The following is a 14840-nucleotide window of genomic DNA, read 5'->3' as shown; positions in this document are numbered from 1 at the left end:
AGAAAATAACTTGTATTAGCTTTTACCAGTTGGTGGCGCTACTACTACGATGAAAAATAAGTTGGTAGATGTCTTCAGGGCTGAAGTATCCTCAAATGTGTACAACTTCGAGAAGATAGGATCATCTGAGTCATGTTGCCGGAGCTTTTGTTGCCACAAAGTACAATCGGACTTTTCAGCACCGTAATAGCCACGCCTTTTGCCAAAACGTCACAAAATTCGGCAGAGAGTAAGATCATTGTCTTGAGTCTTTTCTGACTAATTTTCAGTCGGATTCGTTAAAAGGGCACCGTGCAGTACGTGAAAATTAAAATAAAAACACATTTTTGATTCCACTTGGCGGCGCTGTGTGTATAACAAAATAATAACATTAAGATGTCTTCAGGTCGGGACGTTTTATTTACAGGTGAAGGTTTGGATTTTTAGGAGCATGTGCAGGGGAGTTATTAAGCATTCATTTATTTGTATTAGGTTCATTTTGTCTTCTTATTATTGATATTTGACTGATTCATTAAAAGCAGACAATTATGTTTTAGGTTAATTTTTTACCTGACATGTTTCGGCGAGTCTTTCGCCTTCTTCAGAGTGTCGCATGATGGTGTCTTGAGACCCGTCCGTCTTTATCAGCTGATGTTCCATGAGGGTGTGACTTACCTGTCAAAAAAATGAAAAATCAGAGCAGTAAAAGAACAAGCACAACATGAACATTACAAATCAGCAATCACTGACCACTGCAAAAGGGAAAACCACATCATGGACCGGGAGAAGGGCAGGGTCATCCGCACCGAAGAGAACAAACAACAGCGCTGGATCAGAGAGGCCATTGAGATCTGCAAGCGAGGCATAAAAACCATGAACAGAGACAAGGGAGCCTTCATCCTCTCTACCACCTGGAGCAGCATCTTGGCGGAGTGAACGGACAGCGGGGGGTGTGACTTGCCTTCATTCTTGTGACAGGTAAGTCACGCCCTCATGGAACATCAGCTGATAAAGACAGGTCACAAGACACCATCATGTGACACTCTGAAGAAGGCGAAAGACTTTCGTATTGTGACATGCTCAAGGCCTAAACACTCATCCGAGCAAATATAAGGTAGATTTTGTTAACCTGCCCGGAGAAAAACATCAACGAAAATAATTTGTATTTGTTTTAACCAGTTGGTGGCGCTACCACTGCGATCAAAAATAAGTTGGCAGCCGTCTTCAGGGCCTGAATATCCTCAAATGTGAAAAATTTCGAGAAGATGGATCATCTGAATCATTTTGCAGGAACTTTTGTTGCCACGGAGAATAATCAGACTCTGCGGCACCGTAATAGCCACGCCCTTCGAAGGAAAGTCACAAAAATAGGGATAGAGTAAGATCAATGTCTTGAGTCTTTTCTAGCCAATTTTCAATCGGATTCGTTAAAAGGGCACCGTGCAGTACGTCAAAATGTAAAAAATGATATTGATTGGCGCAAGGTGTATAACAGAATATAAACATATAGATGTCTTCAGGTACCGACTCTTTATGTACATGTGAAGTTTTGGATTTTTAGCAGCATGTGCAGGAGAGTTATTAAGCATTTTGTCCATTGCGGCGAAGGAAATCTTAAGTGAAAACTTTGAAGCCCCGCCCCCGTCATATCGTATTTCGGAAACAAAAGATTTTAGCCCCAGTGTTTGTCCCAGGTCTTAAGATGCTACAGACAGAATTTTAAGGCAATCAGATGAAGCCTTTAGGATCAGGGTGCAAAAGAATGACCCCTGTAAACATGCAAAAAAGGGCAAAAGTCGGACTTTCAAAAATTCATAACTCACTTCCTGTTCATATTAGACGTTAAAATATCAAATTTTTCGCCATGCCCGATGAGACTGCCAAGTGTGGTGAATTTTTGTGCATGTTTCGGGGGCAAAAATGCAATCGAACAATCGGAAAAATAATAATAATAATAATTTCTACAAAAACAATAGGGACTTCGCAGCGGTCGCTGCTCAGGCCCTAATAATAATAATAATAATAATAATAATAATAAAAGTAATAATATTTTCTACAAAAACAATAGGGACCTCGCAGCCGTCGCAGCTCGGGCCCTAATAACAATTTCTAGAAAAACAATAGGGACCTCGCAGCGGTCACTGCTCGGGCCCTAATAATAATAATAATAATAATTTCCACAAAAACAATGGGGACCTCGTAGCGGTCGCTGCTCGGGCCCTAATAATAATTTCTACATAAACAATAGGGACCTCGCCGCGGTCGCTGCTCGGGCCCCAATAATAATTTCTACACAAAGTCCATTGTGGTGACCCGCCCCTTTTAAGTAAATTCAAAATGGCCGACTTCCTGTAAAACCTAGCTCATTGCTCCAAGAGACTTTTTTGTAGGTCTTGGTCTTATACATACAGTGAACCCTCGCTACTTCGCGGTTCACCTTTCGCGGGTTCAGTGCTTCGCGGGTATAAAAAATATTCGGGGGCATTGTAGTTTCGCCGAGCGGCACGACGAGGCGCTGGAGCGGTTAGACGGCCGGCGTGCGCCGAAGAAGAGCGTGGGCGAAGAGGAGAGTGGACGAAGAAGAGCACGTTCCCCCGGACAGGATCGGTGACGACGTTTCGCGCGGTTCGGACCGTACCAGAGCTCCGGCCGGCGTGCGTGGCAGTTAAGCCGTAGAGGAGCACCTTCCCCGGGCACGGGCGGTGCCAAGCGGCCCCTAAGTTTAACCGAATGGAAGCTCCGGAGGAGGAGGGCATGCTCGCGTCACAGTAAGCCGAAGAGGAGCACCTTCCCCGGGCACGGGCGGTTCCAAGCGGCCCCTAAGTTTAACCGAATGGAAGCTCCGGAGGAGGAGGGCATGCTCGCGACACAGTAAGCCGAAGAGGAGCACCTTCCCCGGGCACGGGCGGTGCCAAGCGGCCCCTAAGTTTAACCGAATGGAAGCTCCGGGGGAGGAGGGTGGGCGTGTGTCACAGTTAAGCCGAATTGGAGCACCTCTTCCGCCCGGGCACGAGCGGAGCGCGAAGCTGTCAGTTATGAATGAATAAATGAATAAATAAATAAATAAATAAAGAATGCCACCTTTCATTTCACAGGGCACACCGGACGGCGTACCAGCAGGTAAAAGTCGGAGTAATTAAATAAATACAAAAAGAATGGCTGGGGAATAAAAAAATAATACGTTTTAATAATAATTTGTTTTTTTTGTTATAACATGAATTTCACTCTCTCTCTCCCCGTATATATATATATATATATATATATATATATCTATATCGTATTTTTTTTTTAAGCATTTTTGAAGGTGCGCCGCAACTTCGCGGATTTTCAGTTTTCGCGGGTGGTCTCTGTCCCCATTAACCGCGATAACCGAGGGTTCACTGTACTCCATAAAATTTACAAAAAGCGAGGTGAAACACTCAACCAGGGCTGCTTTTTTGAACATTTCTCGAGGGCCATGGCGAGCCATTTCAAAAAAGCTGCACAACTAACGTATAAAATATTGATAAATTTGCTCTGCCTGATGTGTGTGTAAAGTTTCACGAGTTGTCGTTCATATTTAGAACCTCATAATCAGCGTTGTTTTATTGCCGAACAGTGCAATGCCACTCCCACAACTTTTCACGAAAAAGGACGAATTTCGTATTGTGACATCCTCATGGCCGAAACAGTCATCCGAGCATATATGAGGGCGACCTTGTTGAGTTGCACAGAGAAAAACATTCAAGAAAATAACTTGTATTAGCTTTTACCAGTTGGTGGCGCTACTACTACGATGAAAAATAAGTTGGTAGATGTCTTCAGGGCTGAAGTATCCTCAAATGTGTACAACTTCGAGAAGATAGGATCATCTGAGTCATGTTGCCGGAGCTTTTGTTGCCACAAAGTACAATCGGACTTTTCAGCACCGTAATAGCCACGCCTTTTGCCAAAACGTCACAAAATTCGGCAGAGAGTAAGATCATTGTCTTGAGTCTTTTCTGACTAATTTTCAGTCGGATTCGTTAAAAGGGCACCGTGCAGTACGTGAAAATTAAAATAAAAACACATTTTTGATTCCACTTGGCGGCGCTGTGTGTATAACAAAATAATAACATTAAGATGTCTTCAGGTCGGGACGTTTTATTTACAGGTGAAGGTTTGGATTTTTAGGAGCATGTGCAGGGGAGTTATTAAGCATTCATTTATTTGTATTAGGTTCATTTTGTCTTCTTATTATTGATATTTGACTGATTCATTAAAAGCAGACAATTATGTTTTAGGTTAATTTTTTACCTGACATGTTTCGGCGAGTCTTTCGCCTTCTTCAGAGTGTCGCATGATGGTGTCTTGAGACCCGTCCGTCTTTATCAGCTGATGTTCCATGAGGGTGTGACTTACCTGTCAAAAAAATGAAAAATCAGAGCAGTAAAAGAACAAGCACAACATGAACATTACAAATCAGCAATCACTGACCACTGCAAAAGGGAAAACCACATCATGGACCGGGAGAAGGGCAGGGTCATCCGCACCGAAGAGAACAAACAACAGCGCTGGATCAGAGAGGCCATTGAGATCTGCAAGCGAGGCATAAAAACCATGAACAGAGACAAGGGAGCCTTCATCCTCTCTACCACCTGGAGCAGCATCTTGGCGGAGTGAACGGACAGCGGGGGGTGTGACTTGCCTTCATTCTTGTGACAGGTAAGTCACGCCCTCATGGAACATCAGCTGATAAAGACAGGTCACAAGACACCATCATGTGACACTCTGAAGAAGGCGAAAGACTTTCGTATTGTGACATGCTCAAGGCCTAAACACTCATCCGAGCAAATATAAGGTAGATTTTGTTAACCTGCCCGGAGAAAAACATCAACGAAAATAATTTGTATTTGTTTTAACCAGTTGGTGGCGCTACCACTGCGATCAAAAATAAGTTGGCAGCCGTCTTCAGGGCCTGAATATCCTCAAATGTGAAAAATTTCGAGAAGATGGATCATCTGAATCATTTTGCAGGAACTTTTGTTGCCACGGAGAATAATCAGACTCTGCGGCACCGTAATAGCCACGCCCTTCGAAGGAAAGTCACAAAAATAGGGATAGAGTAAGATCAATGTCTTGAGTCTTTTCTAGCCAATTTTCAATCGGATTCGTTAAAAGGGCACCGTGCAGTACGTCAAAATGTAAAAAATGATATTGATTGGCGCAAGGTGTATAACAGAATATAAACATATAGATGTCTTCAGGTACCGACTCTTTATGTACATGTGAAGTTTTGGATTTTTAGCAGCATGTGCAGGAGAGTTATTAAGCATTTTGTCCATTGCGGCGAAGGAAATCTTAAGTGAAAACTTTGAAGCCCCGCCCCCGTCATATCGTATTTCGGAAACAAAAGATTTTAGCCCCAGTGTTTGTCCCAGGTCTTAAGATGCTACAGACAGAATTTTAAGGCAATCAGATGAAGCCTTTAGGATCAGGGTGCAAAAGAATGACCCCTGTAAACATGCAAAAAAGGGCAAAAGTCGGACTTTCAAAAATTCATAACTCACTTCCTGTTCATATTAGACGTTAAAATATCAAATTTCTCGCCATGCCCGATGAGACTGCCAAGTTTGGTGAGTTTTTGTGCATGTTTCGGGGGTCAAAAATGCGATCGAACAATCGGAAAAATAATAATAATAATAATTTCTACAAAAACAACAGGGACTTCGCAGCGGTCGCTGCTCAGGCCCTAATAATAATAATAATAATAATAATAAAAGTAATAATATTTTCTACAAAAACAATAGGGACCTCGCAGCCGTCGCAGCTCGGGCCCTAATAACAATTTCTAGAAAAACAATAGGGACCTCGCAGCGGTCACTGCTCGGGCCCTAATAATAATAATAATAATAATTTCCACAAAAACAATGGGGACCTCGTAGCGGTCGCTGCTCGGGCCCTAATAATAATTTCTCCATAAACAATAGGGACCTCGCCGCGGTCGCTGCTCGGGCCCCAATAATAATTTCTACACAAAGTCCATTGTGGTGACCCGCCCCTTTTAAGTAAATTCAAAATGGCCGACTTCCTGTAAAACCTAGCTCATTGCTCCAAGAGACTTTTTTGTAGGTCTTGGTCTTATACATACAGTGAACCCTCGCTACTTCGCAGTTCACCTTTCGCGGGTTCAGTGCTTCGCGGGTATAAAAAATATTCGGGGGCATTGTAGTTTCGCCGAGCGGCACGACGGGCGCTGGAGCGGTTAGACGGCCGGCGTGCGCCGAAGAAGAGCGTGGGCGAAGAGGAGAGTGGACGAAGAAGAGCACGTTCCCCCGGACACGATCGGTGGCGACGTTTCGCGCGGTTCGGACCGTACCAGAGCTCCGGCCGGCGTGCGTGGCAGTTAAGCCGTAGAGGAGCACCTTCCCCGGGCACGGGCGGTGCCAAGCGGCCCCAAAGTTTAACCAAATGGAAGCTCCGGAGGAGGAGGGCATGCTCGCGTCACAGTAAGCCGAAGAGGAGCACCTTCCCCAGGCACGGGCGGTTCCAAGCGGCCCCTAAGTTTAACCAAATGGAAGCTCCGGAGGAGGAGGGCATGCTCGCGTCACAGTAAGCCGAAGAGTAGCACCTTCGCCGGGCACGGGCGGTTCCAAGCGGCCCCTAAGTTTAATCGAATGGAAGCTCCGGAGGAGGCGGGCATGCTCGTGTCACAGTAAGCCGAAGAGGAGCACCTTCCCCGGGCACGGGCGGTGCCAAGCGGCCCCTAAGTTTAACCGAATGGAAGCTCCGGGGGAGGAGGGCGGGCGTGTGTCACAGTTAAGCCGAATTGGAACACCTCTTCCGCCCGGGCACGAACGGAGCGCGAAGCTGTCAGTTATGAATGAATAAATGAATAAATAAATAAATAAATAAAGAATGCCACCTTTCATTTCACAGGGCACACCGGACGGCGTACCAGCAGGTAAAAGTCGGAGTAATTAAATAAATACAAAAAGAATGGCTGGGGAATAAAAAAATACGTTTTAATAATAATTTGTTTTTTTTGTTATAACATGAATTTCACTCTCTCTCTCTCTCCTCGTATATATATATATATATATATATATATATATATATATATATATATAAATATATATATATATATATATTTATATATTTATTATATATATTGTATTTTTTTTTAAGCATTTTTGAAGGTGCGCCGCTACTTCGCGGATTTTCAGTTTTTGCGGGTGGTCTCGGTCCCCATTATAATATAATAATAATAATATAATATTCCCTTTATTAGTCCCACAATGGGGAAATTTGAGATTCGAACCCAGGCCTCGTGGGGAGACTGGGTCCTGAACGCGGCGCCTTAGACCACTCGGCCATCCTGGCAGCCATAATAATACTAATATTCCCTTTATTAGTCCCACAATGGGGAAATTCGAGATTCGAACCCAGGCCTCCTGGGGAGACTGGGTCCTGAACGCGGCGCCTTAGACCACTCGGCCATCCTGGCAGCCAAAGAAATCATGCGAGGCACATCAGGTGGGGATCGAACCCGCGCCGATAATACGTGCTTGCACTGCAATTCTTGTCATTGACCATTCGACCATTTTAACATTAACCGCGATAACCGAGGGTTCACTGTACTCCATAAAATTTACAAAAAGCGAGGTGAAACACTCAACCAGGGCTGCTTTTTTGAACATTTCTCAAGGGCCATGGCGAGCCATTTCAAAAAAGCTGCACAACTAACGTATAAAATATTGATAAATTTGCTCTGCCTGATGTGTGTGTAAAGTTTCACGAGTTGTCGTTCATATTTAGAACCTCATAATCAGCGTTGTTTTATTGCCGAACAGTGCAATGCCACTCCCACAACTTTTCACGAAAAAGGATGAATTACGTATTGTGACATCCTCATGGCCGAAATAGTCATCCGAGCATATATGAGGGCGACCTTGTTGAGTTGCACGGAGAAAAACATCCAAGAAAATAACTTGTATTAGCTTTTACCAGTTGGTGGCGCTACTACTACGATGAAAAATAAGTTGGTAGATGTCTTCAGGGCTGAAGTATCCTCAAATGTGTACAACTTCGAGAAGATAGGATCATCTGAGTCATGTTGCCGGAGCTTTTGTTGCCACAAAGTACAATCGGACTTTTCAGCACCGTAATAGCCACGCCTTTTGCCAAAACGTCACAAAATTCGGCAGAGAGTAAGATCATTGTCTTGAGTCTTTTCTGACTAATTTTCAGTCGGATTCGTCAAAAGGGCACCGTGCAGTACGTGAAAATTAAAATAAAAACACATTTTTGATTCCACTTGGCGGCGCTGTGTGTATAACAAAATAATAACATTAAGATGTCTTCAGGTCGGGACATTTTATTTACAGGTGAAGGTTTGGATTTTTAGGAGCATGTGCAGGGGAGTTATTAAGCATTCATTTATTTGTATTAGGTTCATTTTGTCTTCTTATTATTGATATTTGACAGATTCATTAAAAGCAGACAATTATGTTTTCGGTAAATTTTTTACCTGACATGTTTCGGCGAGTCTTTCGCCTTCTTCAGAGTGTCGCATGATGGTGTCTTGAGACCCGTCTTTATCAGCTGATGTTCCATGAGGGTGTGACTTACCTGTCAAAAAAATGAAAAATCAGAGCAGTAAAAGAACAAGCACAACATGAACATTACAAATCAGCAATCACTGACCACTGCAAAAGGGAAAACCACATCATGGACCGGGAGAAGGGCAGGGTCATCCGCAAAGAAGAGAACAAACAACAGCGCTGGATCAGAGAGGCCATTGAGATCTGCAAGCAAGGCATAAAAACCATGAACAGAGACAAGGGAGCCTTCATCCTCTCTACCACCTGGACCAGCATCTTGGCGGAGTTAACGGACAGCGGGGGGCGTGACTTGCCTTCATTCTTGTGACAGGTAAGTCACGCCCTCATGGAACATCAGCGGATAAAGACGGGCTACAAGACACCATCATGTGACACTCTGAAGAAGGCGAAAGACTTTCGTATTGTGACATCCTCAAGGCCTAAACACTCATCCGAGCAAATATAAGGTAGATTTTGTTAACCTGCCCGGAGAAAAACATCAACGAAAATAATTTGTATTTGTTTTAACCAGTTGGTGGCGCTACCACTGCGATCAAAAATAAGTTGGCAGCCGTCTTCAGGGCCTGAATATCCTCAAATGTGAAAAATTTCGAGAAGATGGATCATCTGAATCATTTTGCAGGAACTTTTGTTGCCACGGAGAATAATCAGACTCTGCGGCACCGTAATAGCCACGCCCTTCGAAGGAAAGTCACAAAAATAGGGATAGAGTAAGATCAATGTCTTGAGTCCTTTCTAGCCAATTTTCAATCGGATTCGTTAAAAGGGCACCGTGCAGTACGTCAAAATGTAAAAAATGATATTGATTGGCGCAAGGTGTATAACTGAATATAAACATATAGATGTCTTCAGGTACCGACTCTTTATGTACATGTGAAGTTTTGGATTTTTAGCAGCATGTGCAGGAGAGTTATTAAGCATTTTGTCCATTGCGGCGAAGGAAATCTTAAGTGAAAACTTTGAAGCCCCGCCCCCGTCATATAGTATTTCGGAAACAAAAGATTTTAGCCCCAATTTTAGCCCCAGTGTTTGTCCCAGGTCTTAAGATGCTACAGACAGAATTTTAAGGCAATCAGATGAAGCCTTTAGGATCAGGGTGCAAAAGAATGACCCCTGTAAACATGCAAAAAAGGGCAAAAGTCGGACTTTCAAAAATTCATAACTCACTTCCTGTTCATATTAGACGTTAAAATATCAAATTTTTCGCCATGCCCGATGAGACTGCCAAGTTTGGTGAATTTTTGTGCATGTTTCGGGGGTCAAAAATGCAATCGAACAATCGGAAAAATAATAATAATAATAATTTCTATAAAAACAATAGGGACTTCGCAGCGGTCGCTGCTCAGGCCCTAATAATAATAATAATAATATTATTAATAATAAAAGTAATAATATTTTCTACAAAAACAATAGGGACCTCGCAGCCGTCGCAGCTCGGGCCCTAATAACAATTTCTAGAAAAACAATAGGGACCTCGCAGCGGTCACTGCTCGGGCCCTAATAATAATAATAATAATAATTTCCACAAAAACAATGGGGACCTCGTAGCGGTCGCTGCTCGGGCCCTAATAATAATTTCTACAAAAAAAATAGGGACCTCGCCGCGGTCGCTGCTCGGGCCCCAATAATAATTTCTACACAAAGTCCATTGTGGTGACCCGCCCCCTTTTAAGTACATTCAAAATGGCCGACTTCCTGTAAAACCTGGCTCATTGCTCCAAGAGACTTTTTTGTAGGTCTTGGTCTTATACATACAGTGAACCCTCGCTACTTGGCGGTTCACCTTTCGCGGGTTCAGTGCTTCGCGGGTCTAAAAAATATTCGGGGGCATTGTAGTTTCGCCGAGCGGCACGACGGGGCGCTGGAGCGGTTAGACGGCCGGCGTGCGCCAAAGAAGAGCGTGGGGGAAGAGGAGAGTGGACGAAGAAGAGCACGTTCCCCCGGACACGATCGGTGGCGACGTTTCGCGCGGTTCGGACAGTACCAGAGCTCCGGCCGGCGTGCGTGGCAGTTAAGCCGTAGAGGAGCACCTTCCCCGGGCACGGGCGGTGCCAAGCGGCCCCTAAGTTTAACCGAATGGAAGCTCCGGAGGAGGAGGGCATGCTCGCGTCACAGTAAGCCGAAGAGGAGCACCTTCCCCGGGCACGGGCGGTTCCAAGCGGCCCCTAAGTTTAACCGAATGGAAGCTCCGGAGGAGGAGGGCATGCTCGCGTCACAGTAAGCCGAAGAGGAGCACCTTCCCCGGGCACGGGCGGTGCCAAGCGGCCCCTAAGTTTAACCGAATGGAAGCTCCGGGGGAGGAGGGTGGGCGTGTGTCACAGTTAAGCCGAATTGGAGCACCTCTTCCGCCCGGGCACGAGCGGAGCGCGAAGCTGTCAGTTATGAATGAATAAATGAATAAATAAATAAAGAATGGCACCTTTCATTTCACAGGGCACACCAGACGGCGTACCAGCAGGTAAAAGTCTGAGTAATTAAATAAATACAAAAAGAATGGCTGGGGAATAAAAAAATAATACGTTTTAATAATAATTTGGTTTTTTTGTTATAACATGAATTTCACTCTCTCTCTCTCTCCCCGTATATATATATATATATATATATATATATATATATATATATATATATATATATATATATATATATATATATATATTTATTATATATATTGTATTTTTTTTTAAGCATTTTTGAAGGTGCGCCGCTACTTCGCGGATTTTCAGTTTTCGCGGGTGGTCTCGTTCCCCATTAACCGCGATAACCGAGGGTTCACTGTACTCCATAAAATTTACAAAAAGCGAGGTGAAACACTCAACCAGGGCTGTTTTTTTTAACATTTCTCGAGGGCCATGGCGAGCCATTTCAAAAAAGCTGCACAACTAACGTATAAAATATTGATAAATTTGCGCTGCCTGATGTGTGTGTAAAGTTTCACGAGTTGTCGTTCATATTTAGAACCTCATAATCAGCGTTGTTTTATTGCCGAACAGTGCAATGCCACTCCCACAACTTTTCACGAAAAAGGATGAATTTCGTATTGTGACATCCTCATGGCCGAAACAGTCATCCGAGCATATATGAGGGCGACCTTGTTGAGTTGCACGGAGAAAAACATCCAAAAAAATAACTTGTATTAGCTTTTACCAGTTGGTGGCGCTACTACTACGATGAAAAATAAGTTGGTGGATGTCTTCAGGGCTGAAGTATCCTCAAATGTGTACAACTTCGAGAAGATAGTATCATCTGAGTAATGTTGCCGGAGCTTTTGTTGCCACAGAGTACAATCGGACTTTTCAGCACCGTAATAGCCACGCCTTTTGCCAAAACGTCACAAAATTCGGCAGAGAGTAAGTGAGTCTTTTCTGACTAATTTTCAGTCGGATTCGTCAAAAGGGCACCGTGCAGTACGTGAAAATTAAAATAAAAACAAATTTTTGATTCCACTTGGCGGCACTGTGTGTATAACAAAATAATAACATTAAGATGTCTTCAGGTCGGGACGTTTTATTTACAGGTGAAGGTTTGGATTTTTAGGAGCATGTGCAGGGGAGTTATTAAGCATTCATTTATTTGTATTAGGTTCATTTTGTCTTCTTATTATTGATATTTGACTGATTCATTAAAAGCAGACAATTATGTTTTAGGTTAATTTTTTACCTGACATGTTTCGGCGAGTCTTTCGCCTTCTTCAGAGTGTCGCATGATGGTGTCTTGAGACCCGTCTTTATCAGCTGATGTTCCATGAGGGTGTGACTTACCTGTCAAAAAAATTAAAAAATCAGAGCAGTAAAAGAACAAGCACAACATGAACATTACAAATCAGCAATCACTGACCACTGCAAAAGGGAAAAGCACATCATGGACTGGGAGAAGGGCAGGGTCATCCGCACCGGAGAGAACAAACTACAGCGCTGGATCAAAGAAGCAATTGAGATCTGCAAGCGAGGCATAAAAACCATGAACAGAGACAAGGGAGACTTCATCCTCTCTACCACCTGGAGCAGCATCTTGGCGGAGTGAACGGACAGCGGGGGGCGTGACTTGCCTTCATTCTTGTGACAGGTAAGGCACGCCTTCATGGAACATCAGCTGATAAAGACTGGTCACAAGACACCATCACAGGGTTCGAAGTTAACTTTAAAAACTGCTTCCCCATAGGGCAAGTGCCACTAAAATTTGCCTTGCCCGAGTGGCCAAATTACTTGCCCAACTTGGGCAAGTGACAATTTTTTTTCTCTTGCCCTGAGTGACTTTTTGTATGACAAAGTGTCTAATTACAAATTGCATGAATTTTTTGTTCGGACAGTTCCCGCCTAGAAAGAATTAAAAATACGTTACAATCATAAGTGTTGCTTATATAAAAATGTATCATGTATTAACACATTAATTAGGTGTCTGCTGACCCAGGATTATGTTATTAAGATAAGATAAGATAAGATGTCCTTTATTAGTCCCACAATGGGGAAATTTGAGGTGTTACAGCAGCAAAGATATAGAGAAAAGGCTCAATAGTGAGCCACGCTGCTGTAAACAGGCAGCCACTCGCGCGGCGCCGGAACCGGTTGTTATGTAACCCCCGATTACTTAAAGATAGTGTTAGTTTGATATTTAATAAATTGGACCAGACTCTAGATTCTCGAAGGCTACAATAGTGATAATTGATAGGTGTGTGAATGAAATAGCTGGAGGCAGAAATGAGCAACAACAATAACTGTATTAACATGGAAAACAAAACAATTATTTACAAATTCACAGCCGGCATCATATACATAAAATAAATCACAAATCCCAAAAATTAGAAATAATAATCCCAAAGTCCTACTGAGCTCAGTAATATTTTGTTTAAGTCAGTCAATGTTCTTTCCGGTAGTCTTGGGGAAAAAAGTCTTGTCGTGGTGGTAATTAGGTGTGTTACCACGTGATGTTCACAAAGAAGTTGGTGAAGACTGTGGTTCCTTTATCGCAGATGTGGTTCTGGGCTCAGGCTCGCCATCTCCATCAAAGGAGAATCCATTCAGTTTCGGATCTTGGTTTAATGCCAAGACAAAAAACCCAGCCTGCATAACAATAATGAAATTATTGTATGCAGCTAATAAGTCTATTATCAGTTTCCAGTATCATCAGTCGCTATAGCTCTATAGTTTTCAATTATCATAAATACTGCATCTAAATATCACATTTATAACAGTTATTAATTTACATGCATGTTTTCCAAATTGTCATTGTAACACATGAAATGAACTCATGAGCTAACAATAAACACATTTCTCAATATGTCCAATTTCTCAATAACCATGTTTTATGGTTTACATATCAATCACTTCAATAAAGAAATAATTGTATAACAAACATAACTGAGTCAATTCAACATTTCACTTTTAACACATATTACATCAAAATGAGCAGTTATACATTTGTTTGTCAACATAAACCTTGCTTTAGAAAGACCTTAAAACAAGTAAAATCAACTCTTTCACTGTAAACAAGCAGTACATTTCCACTCGCGATTAGCATTAGCTTAACGTTAGCTTAGCGTTAGCCTCACATAAACGTTTTTACGACAGTCCATAGCAAGTGCATGGCGACTCACCAATACGACGTTCAAGTACGAACACGGTCGAATTGTCACAGACCCTCAGTTCTCACTGGTATCCACACTTGAGATAAAACATTTCCCAATTAACATTTTATTATTGGTCACATTTATATCAACTTCAATAAGTATTTCACTCACCGAACGGCACATTAGCATTAGATATCGTCACGCAACCTTTCAGTAGGGTGTCCAGGCGTAAAAGAACGATATACACAGCTAATCTCGAGATAGCATCTCGAGAAGGCGGGACAACTTGACTTTGACGAATCAGAAAGTCATAATCAGATGAATGACACTCCAAACAGGAAATCAAGTAGACGAGAGATATACACTTCCTCTTAACACAATAAATGTTTTTTCAAAATAAAATGGTGTTTTCTCTACTGGGTTACATTATGTTATGTTATATATCAAAGAGAATGTGGAATGACACTGAACGATGGAAGGTGGAAGCATGTGGAAAGATCGTGAATGACATTGAATGATTTGGAATGACACTGAAAGATTTTGAATAATACTGAATGACACTGAATGAAGTAAAACTCTCTGGGAACGGGCCAATTCAAGATAGCTGCCGCACTGTGGGGGAGGCTTTGGTACCAAATTTGGAAAGAGACCCAAACGGTTGGGTCCATTTTATATCAGTGTGGGGGTGAAACGTTGGTCTTGGCGGAGCTGTCTGA

General features: G+C 42.8%; 1 long non-coding RNA gene across 2 annotated transcripts; it reads right to left on the bottom strand.

The window, feature by feature from the left end:
* Positions 1 to 13256: 13256 nt before the first annotated feature.
* LOC148316049 (uncharacterized) lies at positions 13257 to 14530 on the bottom strand. 2 transcript variants are annotated; one of them, XR_015840405.1, is made up of 3 exons: positions 14296 to 14530; positions 14152 to 14218; positions 13257 to 13618 (listed from the first exon to the last, which is right to left on the bottom strand). It is a non-coding gene; the product is annotated as an uncharacterized LOC148316049 (long non-coding RNA). The 2 variants fall into 2 exon arrangements; XR_015840404.1 differs by having other exon boundaries at positions 14152 to 14530.
* Positions 14531 to 14840: the final 310 nt, after the last annotated feature.

This window comes from Idiotropiscis lumnitzeri, unplaced genomic scaffold, assembly GCF_059441095.1.
Source record: "Idiotropiscis lumnitzeri isolate Australia: NSW breed Sydney's pygmy pipehorse unplaced genomic scaffold, RoL_Ilum_1.0 HiC_scaffold_24, whole genome shotgun sequence".
NCBI lineage: Eukaryota > Metazoa > Chordata > Actinopteri > Syngnathiformes > Syngnathidae > Idiotropiscis > Idiotropiscis lumnitzeri.
The sequence above is the reverse complement of the archived record's forward strand: the minus strand, read 5'-3'. Positions and strand labels throughout refer to the sequence as shown.